We start from the raw sequence: 19,594 nt of genomic DNA, 5'->3' as shown, positions 1-19,594 counted from the left end.
GGGAGAGAGGGAGGGAATCTTAACCAGGTTCCACGCTCAGCATGGACCCAAATGCAGGGCTTGATCCCATCACACTGGGATCATGACCTGAGCCGAAATCAAAAGTTGGATGCTCAACAGATTTGTTTATCCATTCATTCATCCACTGATGGACATTTGGGCCGTTTCCAACTTGTAACTAGTGCTGGTATGTTTGAGTACCCATTTTCAAAACTTTGGGTTACATACCTAAAAGTGGAATCAATGGGTCATATGTTAATTCTGTGTTTAATTCCTACAAGAACTGCCAAACTGTTTCACAGCTGCTGAGCCATTTTACATTTCCACCAGCAGTTTATGAGGGTTCCAATTTCTCCACATCCTAGGCAACACTTGTTATTTTGTTATTTTCTTTTTTTTTTTTAATTATAGCCATCATAGTGGGTGTGAAGTGATACCTCGTTGTGGTTTTGATGTGCATTTTCCTAATGAGTAATGATGTTGAGCATCTTTTCACTTACCTGTTGGCCTTTTGTATATCTTCTTTGGAGAATAGAAAACTAAAAAAACATAATTGGGCAGTACTTGAATAAACTTTTTTAATGTTTCTTTTCAGGGGAGAGAGAGAGAGAGCGCGGGGCAGAGTGAGAGGGAGACACAGAATCAGCACAGAGCCGGATGTGGGGCTCAAACCCACAAACCATGAGATCATGACCTGAGCTGAAGTTGGATGCTAAACCAACTGAGCCACCCAGGCGTCCCTCCAATTATGTTTCTTAGCTCTAATTGTTTTCATTGAAGTAGTGGTGGTGAGTTAACGTGAGGCCAAGAGTGTCTTTCCACTTTCTTGTTAATGTCTTTTGATGTACAATAGTTTTTAATTTTGATGAAGTCCATTTTTTTTCTTTACATTCATGCTTTTGGTGCTGTATCTGAGACAAATCGATTGCCAAATCCAAAGTCATGATGATTTACACTTATGTTATTAAATAAAATCTTAAAATTTAATCTCTACATCCAGCGTGGGGCTTGAACTCACGACCATGAGATCAAGAGCACCACACTCCCCTGACTGTGCCAGGTAGGCGTCCCTACCCCTATATTTTCTTTCAAGAATTGCATGGCTTGAGTTCTTATATTTAGGCCACTGATCCATTTTGAGTTGATTTGTTAATATTGCATGAGGTAGTGAGTCCAACTTTATTCTTTTGCATGTAGATATCCAGTTGGCCCACCAGCATTTGTTAATGAGACTATTCTTTCCTTCATTGAATGATCTTGGCACCCTTGTTGAAAATCAGTTGGCCATAGATCTATGAGTCTGCACTCTCACTTGTTTTCCATTGGTCTATATGTCAATCCTTATGCTAGTACCATGCTGTTTTGATTTGTGGGAAGTTTCAGAAATCAGAAAGTGTGAGTCCTTGATTTGGTTCTTCTTTTCCAAGATTCTCTTAGCTTTTGGGGATCCTTGTAATTCCATACGAATTGTATGCCACTTATGCAAAATATGCCCTTGGAATTTTGATAGGGATTACATTAAATCTATAGATCAATTTTATCATCTTTACAACATGGAGTCTTCCAGTTCATGAACACAGAATGTCTTTCCATTTATTTAGGTCTTCTTTAAATTATTTCAGTGATGTTTTGTGGTTTTCAGCATGCAAGTCTTTTACCTCCTTGATTCATTTTAATCCTACGTATTTTATTCTTTTAGATTGTTTTCTTAATTGCCTTTTCAGATTGTTCATTGCTGGTGTATAGAAACACAACTGATATTTGTGGGTTCATTTTATTTCCTAAAACTGCTGAATTTGTTTATTAGCTTTCTTGTGAATCCTTTGGGATCTTCTATATATATGATCATGTCATCTGTGAATAGAGATAGTTTGACTTCTTTTCAGTTTGAATGCTATTCATTTATCCGTTCATTTATACCTAATTGCTCTGGCAAGACCTTCCAGTACAATGTCAAATAGCAGCATTGAAAGCAGGCACCCTGTGTATGTAATCTTGATTGTCGGTTTTAGAATCACCTGAAAACTTTTGAGGACTAGAAACAGTAGCCAGGATTCCAACTCTATTCTTTTAATTTAATTTTTTTTAATTTACATCCAAATTAGTTATCATATAGTGCAACAGTGATTTCAGGAGTAGATTCCTTAGTGCCCCTCACACCCATTTAGCCCATCCCCCCTCCCACAACCCCTCCAATAACCCTGTTTGTTCTCCATATTTATGAGTCTCTTCTGTTTTGTCTCCCTCCCTGTTTTTATATTATTTTTATTTCCCTTCCCTTGTGTTCATCTGTTTTGTCTGTTAAAGTCCTCATATGAGTGAAGTCATATTTGTCTTTCTCTAATTTCACTTAGCATAATACCCTCCAGTTCCATCCACATAGTTGCAAATGGCAAGATTTCATGCTCTTTGAGTGCCAAGTAATACTCCGTTGTATATATATACACCACATCTTCTTTATCCATTCATCCATTGATGGACATTTGGGCTCTTTACGTACTTTGGCTATTGTTGATAGTGCTGCTATAAACATGGGGGTGCATGTGCCCCTTCGAAACAGCACCCCTATATCCCGTGAATAAATACTTAGTAGTGCAATTGTTGGGTCGTAGGGTAGTTCTATTTCTAATTTTTTGAGGAACCTCCATACTGTTTTCCAGAGCGGCTGCACCAGTTTGCATTCCCACCAACTCTATTTTGTATTTGGTCTTTTTTTCTTCATTAGTAAAGCTGGAATTATAAAAGCTTCTCTTGCAAGTCAGCTGAAAGCTTTGAACTGATAAATGTCTAGTGCCTCTGTCCTTCCTGATGCATAAATGGCTCACACTAACCTTTGCCCTGAAATTTACCATTGCTCCCCAGAGACTTGGCTGTGTCTACTACATTTAATTGCACTGTCTGTTATATGACAGGCCATCATTCGCATAAATGGCAACTTTTTGTTTTAATACTACATCACAATAATTTTAAGCACATGGTCAGAAACAAATAGCAGTCCAAAGTATGCAGAATTGAACTTCATATGATGCTGCTCTTTCAAGTATTTCACTTGGATTAAGAAGCAAATGAATAGGGAACTGCACAGGAAAAAACTGTGACAACTTCTCTCTCTGCCTTGTGGCTGGTAGATTCATTTGGCACCTATTTAAGACTGGTTTTGGTGTTGAAATGCTGAAATAGAAAGGAATGTGAGTCTTAGAATTAAGGAAACATGGTATGTTGCAGTAAAAAGAATGGCGACTATCTCTAGGAAATAATACAGACTGGCTTTCCAGATATATTTTTGAGAAAAGCAAGTTACTTTTTTAATAAGGGAATAAAATGAACACATCTCGATTTGTTAATTAACCACCTAATTAAATTGATTACCAAGTGGCAATAGGGTGGAGGGAACAGTAATGAAAATAGGACATCCTTGTCTGTGGAAGCATGGATTGGCTTGTCTCCTATCAGGTCCCTGGGTGGGCTGGATTGCTGTGTGACCATGGCTGGAGGGGTCAGAACCATGTATAGGGTCCTTTTAAGATCTCCAGGTGACAGATGGGAGTATCTCCTGCCAGGTCCTTGTGCCAGCAGGAGTTCACAGACTGCTGCTGGGATGGGCTAGAGTCCAGTTCCAGGGCTGTTTCAAAATCTGCAGTTTGACCAAGTTTGGCAGGCTTACTTTCGGGGGCTGCTGGATCCCAGCCAACAGTGTCTTGGAGACAGTTCACTGGCCACCTCGGTGTCTGCAGCCAGGACTGGGATCCGTATGCCTATTACCCAGTGCATGTGTAGGTGTGACTCCTCCCAAGTTCTTTAGCATATGGTGCTGGTGACAGAACCAAAGCCAAATGGGGCTGTAGCCAAGTCCTCAGGGTACAGAGCTGTTTCTGCATCTGTAGCCATGACCACGGTTGGTGAATCAGCAGCCTGGGCACAGGCTTGCCTTCTCACAACAGCTCTCCTTGGTTTTGGACTGCATCAGGGTTTCACAATCTACCTGGATCTCAAAGCTCCCTCAAAGACCCTTTTGTCCCTGGATGGATGCCAGATTATTGTGTGTGGGAGGTGGCAGATATGAGCAAGGAGTGTCTTGTTTGGCCATCTTGCTAACATTAGTACTTTGAGTATTCCTTTTATAAAGTTTTGACTTCTATGTGAATGTAAATATTTTAAAAAATAAAAGGATTTTTTTAAAAAATCACAAAATTTAAGATAAACAAATTAACTGAATTTCAAATTAAAATATAGTCAGATTAAAAATTTCAAGAAACTTGAGGGGCATCTGGGTGGCTCAGTCGGGTAGGCATCCGACTTCGGCTCAGGTCATGATCTCTTGGTTCAGGAGTTCGAGCCCCACCTTGGGCCCTGTGCTGACAGCTCGGAGCCTGGAGCCTTCTTCCGATTCTGTGTCTCCCTCTCTCTGGCCCTACCCTGTTCACACTCTTTCTCTCTTTCTCTCTCTCTCTCTCTCTCAAAAACAAATAAACATTACAGAAGAAAATTTTAAAAACTTCAAGAAACTTGAATACAATATTCAGACCATATATTCCTGGTGAGAGATATATTCTAAGGACCAAAAGAAGCACAAAAGATCTTAAATTTTACTTAGTAAGTTTGCTAATGATAGATGTAGTAGTCTCATAACTCTGAAACTATTTTGTATATATTGTAAGATCTAGAGCAATTGTATCTATTGATGTCTTGGGAACTAGGGCTTACATTGTGGGATACATACATGTAGAGAAAACATAGAATCTTGTGGCATTAGATTTGAATTGGAGGTATCTGTATGTACTCATGTTAAATGTATATATGGTGTGGGGCGCCTGGGTGGCTCAGTTGGTTGGGCGACTGGCTTCGGCTCAGTTAACAATCTCGCAGTCTGTGAGTTCGAGCCCCGCATCGGGCTCTGTGCTGACAGCTCAGAGCCTGGAGCCTGCTTCAGATTCTGTGTCTCCCCTCTCTCTACGCCTCCCCTGCTCACGCTCTGTGTCTGTCAATAATAAATAAATGTTAAAGAAAAAAAAAATTTTTTTAAATGTATATATGGTGTGTGAAAGAATGGGGAAGGGAAAAGGAAGGAGAAGGGAAAGAAGATATTTGGGGACAACTGGTAAAATTTAAATATGGATAGTATATTAAAATGTATTACTTAAATGTTAAGTTCTAGGTACAGTAGTGATATTGAGGCTATGTGGCAAGGATACCTTTATTAAAAAGTACGTGCTGAAATATTCAGAGGTGAAATACCATGGTGTTTGTAATGGAGTTTCAAATGGCTCAGGAAAAAAAAATAATATATACTATTATATATATAGTATGTATACACAGAATAGTATGTAAAAATAGTATGTATGGGGGAAGTGGAAACAAATATAGAAAATATTAAATAATTTAGTGAGGCATATACAGGTATTCATTATATTCTTTCAATTTTTATTTGGGTTTGACATTTTTCTTTCTTTTTTTTTTTTTTTAAAGTTTTTAATGTTTTACTTATTTCTGAGAGAGCTCAAGCAGGGGCAGGGCAAAGAGAGCAGGAGACAGAGGATCCAAAGCGGCCTCTGTACTGACCGCGGTGAGCCGGATGTGGGGCTCGAACTCATGAACCACGAGATCATGACTGAGCCACCCAGGTGTCCCTGGGTTTGACATCTTTCAGTGCAAACAAAAAGTTAAGAAATGAGGAGATTCAAGAGGTAGAATGGACAGAACTTTATAACTGATAGAAGTGGGAATGGAGGGACAGCTGAGGCAAGAATGGCACATAGATTTCTGGTTTGTCCCCATCACTGAGATGGGGAGCTCTGGAGGAAGGGCAGGCAGAGGCTTCTGCTTTGGACACACTGCATGTGAAGTGTCTGTGGGGTACCCAGTCCAGTGGGCTGTTGAACATACAGGTTTGGAGGCTGAGTGACCCAGTAAAGAGGTGAGTGTAGAGTTGGGGGCGTGTGTTAATTTGCTAGGGCTGTCATAACAAAATACCACAAACTAGGTGGTTAAATGGCAGAAATTAATTTTCTTACAATTCTGGAGCTAGAAGTCTGAGACAAAGACGTTGGGAGGATTGGTTTGTTCCGGGGCCTCTCTGCTTGGCTGTAAATGGCCTGCTCTCTGTGTCTTCAGATGGTCCTTCCTTCGTGTGTGCCTGTGTGCTGATCTCCAGTCATATTAAATTATGGCCCATCTGAAAGACCTCATTTTAACTGAATTACCTCATTAAAGACCTTATCTAAAACTAGCCACATTCTGAAGTACCTGGGTTAGGGCTTCAACTTAATAATTTGGGGGAGGGGCACAATTCAGCCCATAACAGGGCCTTCAGGTGGTTCTCAACCAGGAGAAACCTGATGAAACAGAACGTTTTTTTATATTCAATAGCGTTAAGTTCAAGTAATCCCAAGAGCAGTAAGTAAAAGTAAAATTTCCCCTAACTCGCTGGTAAATGAGTTTTTCAAGTGTGTTTGGGAAAAGGGAGATTTTCCAAAGGGAGGCATGAATATGGAAAGGAAGAGAAGTAGTAAGGGAGGAAATGAGTTTATGCATTTAGGTCTCATATTTGGCCCAAGTCAAGGAAGCAGGGAAAAAAAAAATCACGTTAGACACAAATCTGAATTTCAAGGGCAAATTTCTGTTTGTAGAAAGAAACTAATTTTAAACATGCCCCAGTGTGTTTGGGAAAGGAAGTGAAATCAAAGAAATGAAGCTAGGAAAACTTGTTGGCATTATTTCTGTAACTATATCCAGGAGCAAGAATTACAATGGACTCCTCACCCGTTGGGTCAGGGACTAAGGGATATTTTTGCAGAGTTGTGGCAAATAAGCTCAGGCATATATTTATGAAATATTTGGTGGTGGGCAGGAAGGAACAGGAATGACAGGAAAAGTACAAGAATAAACCCTTCTTTTTGTTTGATTGTTTGAATAAAATCAACTCGCTATATTAGGGCAATCTTCTTTTTGTCCCATGTGTTTTCATTCCTTAATAGCTATGTGACCTTGGACAACTTACTTTCTCTCTGCCTTAGTTTCCCCAACTGAAAATGGTGGTAATACCTTCCTCATAGAGTTCTTGTCAGGGTTAAATGAATCAACACGTGAAAAAGTTCACCAGTTCTTGGTGCACAGCAGACTGTCAATGAATGTCAGCAACCCTCGTCATCCCTACACCGTGTCATCACGGTCATTAGCGACGTCCCACTAATTTTGTTCGTGTATTCCCGCTGTCAGCAAGGCCTTCCTTTCTCCTCTTCATCTGCTTGAAGTTGTGCTGCTTTTGGGGAGTCTTTCCTGAGGATTTGAACCCACACTGACCTGACTACAGGGAGGAGATGCAAGTCTGAACTTGGGGCTGAGATGTTACGGACAGATTCAGATGGTGGACAGCCATGGGAGGGTTTTCAATAACATCACTCAACACACATGTGCTGAGCACCTACTGTATGTCAGAAACAGGCGAGGTGCAGGAGATACAGAGACGGGAAGGTATGGTACTCCTTTTCAGGGAACTTTTTATCTAATGGAAAAAGAAATACTTAAAAGGCTCAGTAAAATATGGGCACCTGGGTGGCTCAGTCGTTGAGAGTCCATCTTCAGCTCAGGTCACGATGTCATCGTTTGTGGGTTCAAGCTGTCAGCTCAGAGCCTGGAGCCTGCTTCAGATTCTGTGTCTCCCTCTCTCTGCCCCTCTTCCACTCACACTGTCTCTCTCTCTCTCTCTCTCAAAAAATAAACATTAAAAATTTTATTTTTAAAAAAGGTTCAGTAATATAGCAAAAGGCATGATACAATCTAAGTGTCTGGATCATCCCCATCAGCCTGAAAACACGCTGAATGTCCCCTATCTTTAATAAAAAAACACTCTCATTTTGACCCTACAGTGCCCTCTGGCTACCATCTTTTTGCAGAGCGCCCAACCCCTCCTTATTAGAAAACCATAAATAATTGTGCTATAGATTAAATGTTTGTGTCCTCCTAAAATTCATATGTTGAAATCCCACCCCTCAGAGTGATGGGATTGAGAGGTGGAGCCCTTTTGAACAGGATCAGTGTTCTTATAAAAGAAGCTGTGAGGAAACTCTTGCCCCATTGGCCAGTGAGGACACAGCAAGAAGGCTACGAGAAAGTGGGCTCTCACCAGACACTGACTCTGCCAGTGCCTGCATCCTGGACCTCCTGGCCTCCAGAACTGTAGGAAATTTCTCTTGTTTATAAGCCTCTTGGTCTATGGTATTTTTGTTATAGCACCTCACACAGACTATATAGATAGATTGCTAAGCTCATTGTTTCCACTTTCTCCCCTCACATCCCTTCCTTGCTAAAAAAATATGCTTAAAATTTCAAGAATGATGAAAAGGTCTACCGTTTTCTCACCCCACCTTCTAGCTCCACCTCGCATCATCCAGGTATCTCGTATTAGTTTGTTTATACGTTCAGATACTGGTTTTTTGGTTGGTACAAATATAGTCTATCTTCCTTTTTAACATAAGTGGCAACACACCATATCTGTCGTGCTGCCCCTTTTATTTTCCCCTTAACAACACATCACAGGGAACTTTCTTTTTAAATTTTTTTTTAATGTTTATTCATTTTTGAGAGAGACAGAGTGAGTGGGGGAGGGGCAGAGAGAGAGGGAGACCTAGAATCCAAAGCAGACTCCAGGCTCCAAACTGTCCGCACAGAGCCCCATGTGGGGCTCGAACCCACCAACCACGAGATCATGGCCTGAGCCCAAGTCAGATGCTGAACTGACTGAGCCACCCAGGCACCCTGGGAACTTTCTCTTAATACAAAAAGAGCCTCCTCATTACCTTTATTCGTCTCTTCCTGACATTTAAGTTGTTCCCAGTTCATTGCTATTACAAAGAAAGCTGCAATTATATAATGACCCTGCATGTGAGTCATTTCCCATGTCTGGAAGAAAAAGTGTTAAATGACTAGGAGTAGATATGCCTGGTCTAAGTGTATGGCATTTGTAACTTTGATAGCTCCTGCTAAATTTTTCTCCAGAGGGTTGTTGCAGTTCACACACCCACTAACCATTAGGAGAATGCCTGTTCCCCTGAAGTCTTGGCGAGTGTTCTTGCACCTTGTGGACTGCAGGCGGGGAGGAGCTGGGGGGCTCGCTAGAGCACATGTCCTTACCCTGTCGAGCTCCTAACCCCCTTTTCTCCGAAGGCAACGGGACAACACTGCACAGCCCTCTTCCAACTTCCAATGTTCCATACTCCCTGGCCAAAGGCTCCCTGACTTCTTTTTCCCTCTGCCTCCCCGCTTTCCTCCCCGGCTGCCTCTATTTCCCTAAGGAAGGGTTCCCCACTCCCCAACATACTGTAATGATGTGCAAGCAGGCAGGGCAGCTGGCAGAGTTTTCCAAGAAATGACCTCACCCAGATGTCTGGGGACAGGCAGAGATCTGATGATGAGGGCTGCAGCACCAGCCACAGTGGTTCAGATGCGGACCAGCGAGAGCCAGCTGCTCTAAAGCCTGAAGAAGAAAGAAAACCTTCTGCCACCCAGCAGAAGAAACACCCCAAAGTCTCTAGCAAAACCACTGCGAAGTTATCTACTAGTGCTGAAAGAATTCAGAGTGAACCTGGCCGAAAGAGCCCTTGATTCTCCTAACTGTGGCATTGGGCCTAAGGGAGACAACATTATGAACGGAGACCGACTACACTTGGCCCACCATGTTCTGAGTTTTTTCTGGACATCTCATTTTCATCTGATGATCCACTTAAGTCTATTTTCTGCACCAGAATCTGTGCAACATCAACAATCAGGGAGTCATCAGCCTGGGCATCCTTAAAGACGCCTGGAGTCCTGCTTTGACTATCTCGAAGGGTTTGTTGTCGGTTTGTTCTCACTGGCGTCCTGCACACCTCTGGATCCTCTGGTTGGAAGCAGAGCCGCTCAGTATTTGACCAACAGAGCAGAACGTGACGGGATAGCCACTCACTGGAACAAGAGAGAGGCAGCATAATTCATACTTTGTGTGTGGTGTGAAGGAAAGGGCATCTTCTCACTGTGCTGCAAATTGTATGGCTTTTACAGCCCAGACTTCTGGGTATAGGTTGTACTGATTCCAGTCTCTGCTTTTATCCTTTGGGCACTGGAAGACTCCCCCAGAAGGTAAATGCTACTAAGCATAGAACTTTGTAGCTGTAGATTAGCTACGTTTAAAACACCTACTCGCAAGTCTTTCTTCTTTGGGATGTCAGAATATATTTCGTGTGATGGGACTGAGGATAGTGATCCTGAAGTCTAACGAATAGTATAGTGACTTACCTAATTCATTATCTGTATAAAGTCATAAAAGCAGCCATAGATGACTAGGAATTGTGTCATTTGCATAAAACCCAGACCTATTTCTAACTATGGGGTTCATGCTGTGGCGAAAAGGGTTTTCCCTTTTCCCTTTGTCAGTTTGTAATGAGAGAGTTTCCTTTTACCTGGCGTAGTTCAGAGAGCACCCGACAGATCATCTCAAACACAACAGACATGCTCCCGGAAAAAAAAAAAAAAAAGTTTTGGCAAATGTTATCACACTTTGGGAGTTTGTCAGTCTGATAGAGGACATAAATGTTATTTTTTTTATTGTTTATCTTGAGAGAGAGTGAGCAGGGGAGGGGCAGAGAGAGAGAAGGAGAGAGAGAGAATCCCAAGCAGGCTCCACCTTGTCAGCAAAGAGCCCAATGCGGGATTTGAATCTATGAACATGGAGATCCTTCAGACCATGACCCGAGCTGAAATCAAGAGCCAGATGCTCAACTGACTGGGCCACCGGACCCTCCGAAATCAATGTTATTTTAATGTAGTTATAATTTATAGCTCTATTACTATGAATGAACCATCTTTTTATATATTCTTCTGTTCCATTTTTTCCCTGTTGGATTATTAACTCTTTATATATAAGGGAAATTATCCCTGGATGAAAGTTCCACGGGTTTTTCCTAGTGTGTATCATTTTCTTTTTTTCTCCCTCCCTCCCCTCTTCCCTTTTTAAAACAGCTTTATTGAAACGTAATTCACATACTATATGATTCATCAATTTAAAGTAATATTTTTAAAAAATATATCCCACAGTTCTGTCACTATCACCACAATCTAATTTTCAGGTATTTTTCTCACCCGCCCAGAGACACCCCATACCCAGTAGTAGTCATTTCCCACCCCTATTTTTCTAAACTATCCCCCCACCCCCACCCCAGGCAACCACTAATCCAGTTCTGTCTCTGTAGATTGGCCTATCCTGACATTTCTTATCAATGGAATCACACAATATGTGGCTTTGGCAACTTGCTTCTTTCACTTTGTTCCTATTCTTTCTCACACCTGTTCCAGTCTGGATTTTGTGTTCACTTACACTATCCTTTAAAAGGTCATTAACTATAGCTCTCTTACATGCTTCACTTTTCTTCCTACCTCTCTTGCTTGCCTTCTTGCTGCCTTGCTAGCTCTTCCTGCTCTTCTCTCTAGACATGGGAGTCCCCAGGACGCAGTCCTTGTTCCTTTTCTCTTTTCTATCTCCTCCCCTTCTGGGCTGCTCATCTGGTCCCGTGGTACTGGGGAGACCACCAGTTTGCTATAAAAATCTGTTCTCCTGGGCGGCTCAGTCGGTTAAGAGTCTGACTTCAGCTCAGGTCATGATCTCGCTGCTGCTTATGGGTTCGAGCCCCGTGTCAGGCTCTGTGCTGACAGCTCAGAGCCTGGAGCCTGCTTCAGATTCTGTGTCTCCCTCTCTCTCTGCCCCTCCCCCACTCATGAGCACACGCACTCTCTCAAAAAATGTATAAACATTAAAAAAATTGAAAAAAAATCTGTTCCCCTAGAATTCTGGTTCCAGGAATATGAAGTAGATATCCTTTTCCTATTCCTCCTGCTGAATACAACTGAACATTCTTGGACATTATATATAAAGCAAGTATTTGAAAGGTAGACAGAAGAAGGCAGGCTGATTGGAGAACTTGGGCCCCAAGGAATGGTATCGTGGGGAGTTCTCTGCATTTTCTTTTTGCCTCATACATCCCAGACTTGGAATTGGAGAAGCCAGCAACTCAAAATGCCAACGGACGTAGACCAAAAATTCCACCAAAAAGCTTATTTTTTCTAGTCAGAGGACCAAGAAAGGGGCAGCCTGGTAGGGCAGAAACATTTAGATAATAACATTCTACTCTAGTCAAACACCACAGGAAAAGCAAACTATGGCCCAGCCCCAACCACACAGGCAAAGGCTGAATGGAAGCCTAGACCTTCTACCCTTATCAAGCTATACTGAGGTTTTCAAACAATCCTGCCTGGGGAGGTGTCAGAGAAAGCCAAGAAGGGAGTCAAACTTTCATCTCAGTGGGCCAGTAAACAGCCTCTCTTACCCCCTGTGATGTCAGTGGAGACTAGATGCAGAACCTCGACTTCTACCCCTACCATCAGTGAAAAGTCGCCTCTCTGGGTCCATTGGGCAATCTGGTTATGTATCTCCACCTGGTAGAACCTCTCGTCCTCCTTCAGAGAAAGCCAGCTAAGACAGAAGGTTTAAATGAGACCCGAAGTTGCATAACATGATACAGAAATGGTGAGATTTTAATAGAGAAAAATCATTCATCATACCAAGAATGAGGAAGATGTCAAAGTGAGTTAAAAAAAAAAAAAAGCTGCAAAAACAGATGACGGAGAGGTTAACGTTACCTGACAATGGTTTTAAGATTTTATTTTATTTCATTTTGAAGTAATCTCTATACCCAACATGGGGCTCAAACTTACAACCCTGAGATCAAGAGTCACATACACTACCAACTGAGTCAGCCAGGCACCCCTATCTGACAATGATTTTAAAGGAACCATGATAAAAATGTCTCAATGAGCAATTAAGACTATGCTCAAAATAGGGGTGCCTGGGTGGCTCAGTCGGTTAAGCATCTGACTCTTGATTTCAGCCCAGGTCATGATCTCACAGTTTGTGGATTCAAGCCCTGCATCAGGCTCTGCACTGACAGTGAGGAGCCTGCTTGGGATTCTCTCTGCCCCTTTCCTGCTCACACTGTCTCTCAAAATAAATAAATAAACATTAAAAAAAAAAAGACTGAGCTTGAAATAAATGAAAAAAAATAGAAGGACTTAGCAAGGAAATTGAAAGTCTCAGCATCCTAATACAAGCTATAAAGAGTCAAATGGAAATTTTAGACTTGAAAAATACACGAACACTGGGTGGCTCAGTCAGTTGAGTGTCTGAGTCTTGATTTTGGCTCAGGTTATGATCTCATGGTTCGTGGGATTGAGCCCCACTTCAGGCTCTGTACCGACAGCACAAAGCCTGCTTAGAATTCTCTCTCTGCTCCTCCCCAACTTGCGCGCACGCATGCTCACACACACACACACACACACACACACACACACTCTCAAAATAAACTTTAAAAAAAAGAACCAAAAAAAACGCAATTACTAAAGCTCAGTGGATGGGCTTGACAGCAGAATGAAGGGGATAAATGAATCAATGAATTAGAAGATAGAATGATAGAAATTACCTAATCTGAACAACAGATAAAATCAGTTTTAAAATGATGAACAGAGCCTAAAGGACCCGGGGATTACCAAAAAAACCTAGAAATCTAATATTTAAGTCGTTGGAGTCCTGGGTCCATTGGGAGAGAAGAGAGAAAGCAAGACTTAAAAAGTACTTGAAGAAATAATTGCTGGAAAGTTCCCAAATGTGATAAAACACATAAATCTACAGATTCAAAAAGCTAAGCAAACTCCACATGGACTGAACCCCAAGAAATTCACTTCAAGACAGCATAATTAAGTTTCTGGAAACCAAAGACAAAGGAAGAAAAATCTTAAAACCAGCTGGAGAAACACAACATCTTACTTATTAGGGGAAGCACAATTTGCATGACAGTGGGATCTTCATCAGAAACCAGAGAGGCTAGGGGCACCTGGGTGGCTCGGTAGGTGTGGAATGTCCGACTCTCGGTTTTGCCTCAGGTCATGATCTCACGGTTCTGTTTCTGAGAGCCCCTCATTGGGCTTTGAGCTAGCAGGTGCGGAGTCTGCTTGGGATTCTCTCTCCTCTCTCTGCCTCTCCCCCTCCCTCTTTCTCCCTCTCAGAATAAATAAACAAACATAAAAAAACAAAAAGAGAAACCATGGAGGCTAGAAAGGTATACTATTTCTTTGAGCAATGGGAAAAAAAGAACTCAATACAGAACCCTTTACCCAAAAACACAGGTCTTTCATGGGTTCAGCGGTGGGGGGGAAGGGAACAAGATATCCTCAGAAGAAAGAATATGTAAAGAATTTAAACATTTTAAAATTCGTCATTCCAAAAGAATGGCAAAAGGACATTTTTTAAACAGAAAGTAAAGGACAAAAGAATGAAGCTTGGAATATTAGGGGAAAAGGATGTAGCAAAACATGGGTAAATACAGCAAACTTGCCTTCTCTGGAGTGGTCTAATGTTTGGTGGCGAAAGCAAAAAAAAAAAAGCTCATCCTAAAATATGTTAGCAACTTTTTCATGTGAAAAGAAATTGTAACGTGTCCATTCATTTTGGAAATCATCAACTATTTCTAGGATTAAATTTCTTCCAATTTGCACACTTGAGAGGAGGGGCAGGTGTCCCCAAATGTCTAGATCATTTGTTCCCCAGCCTGAATTGCTAATACAAAAGATTAAAGTTCTGGGTCCTTCTTGGTGTCTAATCTGGAACTTTCCTAGCAATGACTGTCCCCATCTGTAGAATATACTAGATCCTCACCTCCAATTGTTAAAATGATTAGAGAATTTAGTGAAAAAGGATGATCTTCACACTGGTTTCAATCTTTTTCACTGTCTTCAAGGCCTCTGACCTCACCTGGACCACTCATTTTTAGTTAAATGACTTTTTCCCCCCTTCTTTCAGAAGTATGAACTGCCCCAATTTTATATCATCCTCAACATGTTTCCAGGCGTTCATATATATTCTCTACATTCCCCTCTTCCTTGGCATAGAATCCTGTTAGGACATTGGGTTTTAAGTCACAGGAACCCAACTCAAACTAGCTTAAGAAAAAATGTAACTTCACTATAAAGGCTCTGGGGTGTCTTGGGAACATTTGTATGTGGCTAGGTCCCTGGGCATAGCTGGAGCCGGGGACTTCTTTTCCATTTGTACTACTAATCGCCTAGACAGCTCTTTTCCGTACTGCTTCATTTATGTTTTGCCAGCTGTTCTGCCAGCTGTTCCACCCAACTGGTGGAACAGGTCATCAGTAGGGCCCAGGTTCAAATCTCTATTCCATTAGGCAATCAGGTGGAGCTGAAGAGCTCAATTCTGATTCCAAATTCCCACTGACACATTCTGATCAGCCAGCTTGGGTCAAGACCCACTCCTGGACCAATGGACACTAGCCACAGAGTCGGATCACAGTGTGTTACCATGACCGTTCCTATGGCAGCCATCTGAATGGTGTAGGGGCAGAGGAAGGTGGGAGGTGCACAGCCCCATCAGAGAAGCGGTGGAAAGTCCCAGAAAAGGAAGAGACGCTGGGACAGATAAAACAACACACATCGACTCCATGACTTTCTTTTCTCTTCTCCAGGTAAATTGCAAGATCTTGAGTTTTCAGTTCCACCTTTTTCCATCTCCTTCAGGATCTAGTTTCATGAATTACCCTTTTATTTTTCCTTTACATTTTAAATCTGTTTCTCTACTCAATTGCCTTTTTCTTAGGCTGAGATTTGCTCAAGTCTTTCCTATACTAAAGGAATGTCCTGTAACTCTTCTTCAAGCTCTTGGCAGATCTGTGTGCCTTTCTTTTTTGCCAAATGTATGTCACCTGGCCCTTATTTACCCCCAACCTGGCCTCCTCCATCTTGACTTACTTCACCTCCATTTCCCGAAGCTGTTTCTTGGTCTTTGAAAGGCTGAAGACACAGAAGAGTGAAGGAAGCTTGACATTTATAGGTCATTGGGAAGCGGCCCTTCCAGTGGATGTGATGTCTGACATGCCAGGGTCAGCTCCCTCACGGCACATCTCAGGAATCGGACAGCCCAGCCCCAAGGGGGACCCTGGATTGGGAGGCATGGCACTGACCAGTCCCTGACCTTTCTAGCTTCCTGGTTCCAGAGAGTCTGTGGCCACAGCGCTACCCGGACCCCACCTAGGCTGCTGATAGCTTGTTTACCAAAGCCTCCCTGGTGAAAGGGCCTTCTCACGCACAGGCCAGAGAGGATACCCTCAGCCATTCACCATTTGCTTCTTCCGGGGAGGGTAACTCCCTGCTATCCTGCGCCCTCTGGAATGAAGGGGACAGGTAACAACCACAGGTTCAACCGGAATTGCTGCTTTAGTGGTACCCACTGCTAAGGGCTGAACCCTTCGCCCTTGCTTTCCGACCGCCTTTCTGGTTCTCTCAGCTATATGGGTGCTCCTGTGGTCCCCCTTTTTCATAAAGCCCAATGCTTTTAAAAAACTTATTACAGAAAATTTTAAACACATGCAAAGTAGAGACACTAATGTGTGCATCACCCAGTTTCAACAATTATCCATTTAAGACCAGTATTGTTCCATCTGTGCCCCCAAACCAACTCCCTCCCCCATTCTTTTGTTTTTAAAGTTTATTTAAGTGGTGTCTACACCCAACATAGGACCTGAACCTATGACACCAAGATCATGCTCTTCTCACTAAGCCAGCCAGGTAGGCGCCCTCCCTCCCCCATTATTTGAAAGCAAGACTGGGATGCTATATTTTGTCTGTAAATGTTTCAGTGTATGTCTCTAAACAATGCTTTCTTTTTCAGTTTTGGTTATGGTCAGGCTTATTAAGGTATAGTTTGCATGCAGTAAAATTTACCTTTACAAGGTATAGGCCTGAGGTTTTATAAACTCTGTTATATAACAACCACCACAATCAGGATGTAGGACACTCATCACCTCCCTCCCGCCACCACCACCCCATGGCCCAAATTCCCCCATGCCTTTTGCAGTGAACTCCCTCTACTCCCCCCAAGTAACCACAGATCTGTCTCCTCTTCCTCAGTTTTACCTTTTTCCAGAAGGTCATAAAAAAGACGGAATTCTAAAAGAGTGGCCTCCTGAAGACTCACGTTTTGAAACATAATCATCACATCAACGTCTCCCCCAACCAACAATAAGTCCCACTATCAGCAAATAGCCAGTGTTTCCCATTCCACATTTGTCCTAAAGAGTATGGTTACACTCTGATGTAGGATCTGAATGAAGTGTATGCATTGCACCTGGCTGTGAGGGTTCTCTAGGAAATCCGTACGTTTCCCCCCCAGCTGTTGTCTAAGACATTGGGTGGTCGTGAAGAGCTTCCCTTCATCTGGATTGTACTGACTGCACCTGCATATCACCATTGCTTCTGTTCCCCGCCGCCTCGCTACTGAAACACACAGCAGCAAGTATCTGTATCACTTAGGAGTTCGTTAGAAATGCAGAATCTTAGGGGCGCCTGGGTGGCTCAGTCAGTTGAGCGTCGGACTTCAGCTCAGGTCACGATCTTGCAGTTTGTGAGTTCGAGCCCCGCATCGGGCTCTGTGCTGGCAGCTTAGAGCCTGGAGCCTGCTTCTAATTCTGTGTGTGTCTCTCTCTCTCAAAAATAAATAAACATTAAAAAAAATTTAAAAAAGAAATGTAGAATCCTGGATTTCACTCAAGACCTTCTGAATCTTATTTATTTATTTATTAATTATATATATATTTTTTACAAGATCCCCAGGTGACTCAGCTCCTGCGAATTCACAGTGACAGCCAGAGTTTTGAGCCAGTTTAAGGTTCTGGCACCCCCGCCCCCGTAAGGGATACAACAGCATTTATCATCTCTTAAACGGGCACACCTGCTCCTCTCTAGCCCTGTCAGACTGCTCAAGACTTGGGGGACTGGCACCTCCCTGTCACTCAGGCCCCTGTAAACGTGGCCGCCGAGGCTCCATTTCCCTCTCTCCTCCACTCCCTCATCCGGCTGAGTCCAGTGAGCTCATTTACCCACATGGCTTTCAGGACTCTCTTTCCTCCTCTTGTCTGCACGTCTGTCTAATCCTGACCCGCCCTTGGTCCTTCAGCTTCCTTTTGGGTTGCTGAGAGAATGTATCTTCGCGGAGGTCCGGCCTGCACTCAACTCAACCAGTCCAAGCCTAAATCGGGACTTTCCCTCTCCCTTTCGGGTTAGTAACCTGGCCTTCCTCTGATCACTCAGGCCAGACTATTCCATTTTCCCCCTCTTTCATGTCCTACCTCTAATTAGTAAACTATCATCTCTTCTGTATTTGTCAGGCTTCATTTGGTTATGCTGGAATAAGAAACAATGCCCCCAAATCTCAGTGACAAGACAGTTTTATTTTCTGCTGCTGTTCTAAGTTGGGGTCTTAGCCGAGCACTTCTGCTGGGCTCTACGTGTCTTCTGCATTCCAGGATCCAGGCTCAGAAGCAGTCCCCATGTGGCTTATGGCAGACCTAGGAATCGATTTCAAAGCCTCTGGCAGTCACCCAAACACATCAATTCCCCGCACGTTCTACTGGTCACAGTCAATGACAAGGTCAAGTCCCATGGCAGTGGGTTGGGAACGCGTGTTCACATGTCTGGAATGAATACTACCATCTAACACAACACCTTTTTTAGATCTGAATTGCATCCCTTATTTCAGTTCCCTTTTCCCCTGCCTGAAACCTCACTTTGCTTAGAATGCGCCTGCTCTGGGAAGCCTTTCGTGACCCCCTGAGATAAAGTCATATCCGCGGCTGTCTGTTGTCATGGTACCTGCACTTTTTTGTGGCACACTTGTGGTGAATTGTTTACGCAATATTCAATGCCTGACTTTCTCTCTAGACTGTAAGCTCCATGAGGACAGAGCCAGCATGTTTTGCTCACCCTTTAAAAAAAGAAAAAAGTATTTTTTGGTGAGCACACGTGGGGGAGGGGTAGAGAGAGGGGGACAGAGGATCTGAAGCGCGGGTTCTGCGCTGAGAGGCTGACAGTGGGCTCGAACTCACAAACTGTGAGATCATGACCCGAGCCGAAGTTGGCCGCTCAACCGACTGAGCCACCCAGGCGCCCCTGTTTTGCTCACCATTTTATCCTTGGCACCTAGAAAAGTGTCTTGGCACATAATAAGCCTTCAATAATTACATGTAAATGAATGAATGCATGCTTTAACCATGCTGTCATCTCTCTCCTGGATTATGCAAAGACCTCACCGATCCTTTCTGTGTACTCCTCCTACCATCTACCAAGCTCAGCCTCCCTTTCTGCCACTTTTCTAGCTGAAACATCGTATTTGCAGTTTCCTGAATTAGACCTCCATCCTCGTGCACACGCTGGGCCTTCTGAAGGATTGCTTCTCCCCAGGGCTGCTCCTGGTATAATCCTACTCATCTTGCGCACCTCATTTCCAAGGCCGCCTCCTCTGCTGGGCCTACCTCGCCACTCCGTGAAGACTCAGGCCCCCACCCCTTGCTTCCACATTCTATGTGTGCCTCTCCTTCTTTGCAAGTATCATGTTGTATTCTAATGGTCTGCGGGCCTCTCCTAGACTAAGCTCTATGAGGCCGAGAACAATATCTTATTTGTCTTCAGGTTACCCAGCACTTAACATGGGGCCTTGCACAAAGCAGGG

The 19,594-nt window shown here is 43.1% G+C and overlaps 1 pseudogene; it reads left to right on the top strand.

The window, feature by feature from the left end:
* The first annotated feature begins 8,457 nt into the window (after positions 1-8,457).
* Positions 8,458-11,023, top strand: LOC106971101 (ubiquitin-conjugating enzyme E2 E3-like; annotated as a pseudogene).
* Positions 11,024-19,594: the final 8,571 nt, after the last annotated feature.

Source organism: Acinonyx jubatus, chromosome D4, assembly GCF_027475565.1.
Source record: "Acinonyx jubatus isolate Ajub_Pintada_27869175 chromosome D4, VMU_Ajub_asm_v1.0, whole genome shotgun sequence".
NCBI classification, from domain to species: domain Eukaryota; kingdom Metazoa; phylum Chordata; class Mammalia; order Carnivora; family Felidae; genus Acinonyx; species Acinonyx jubatus.
This window is presented reverse-complemented; position numbering and strand designations above follow the sequence as displayed.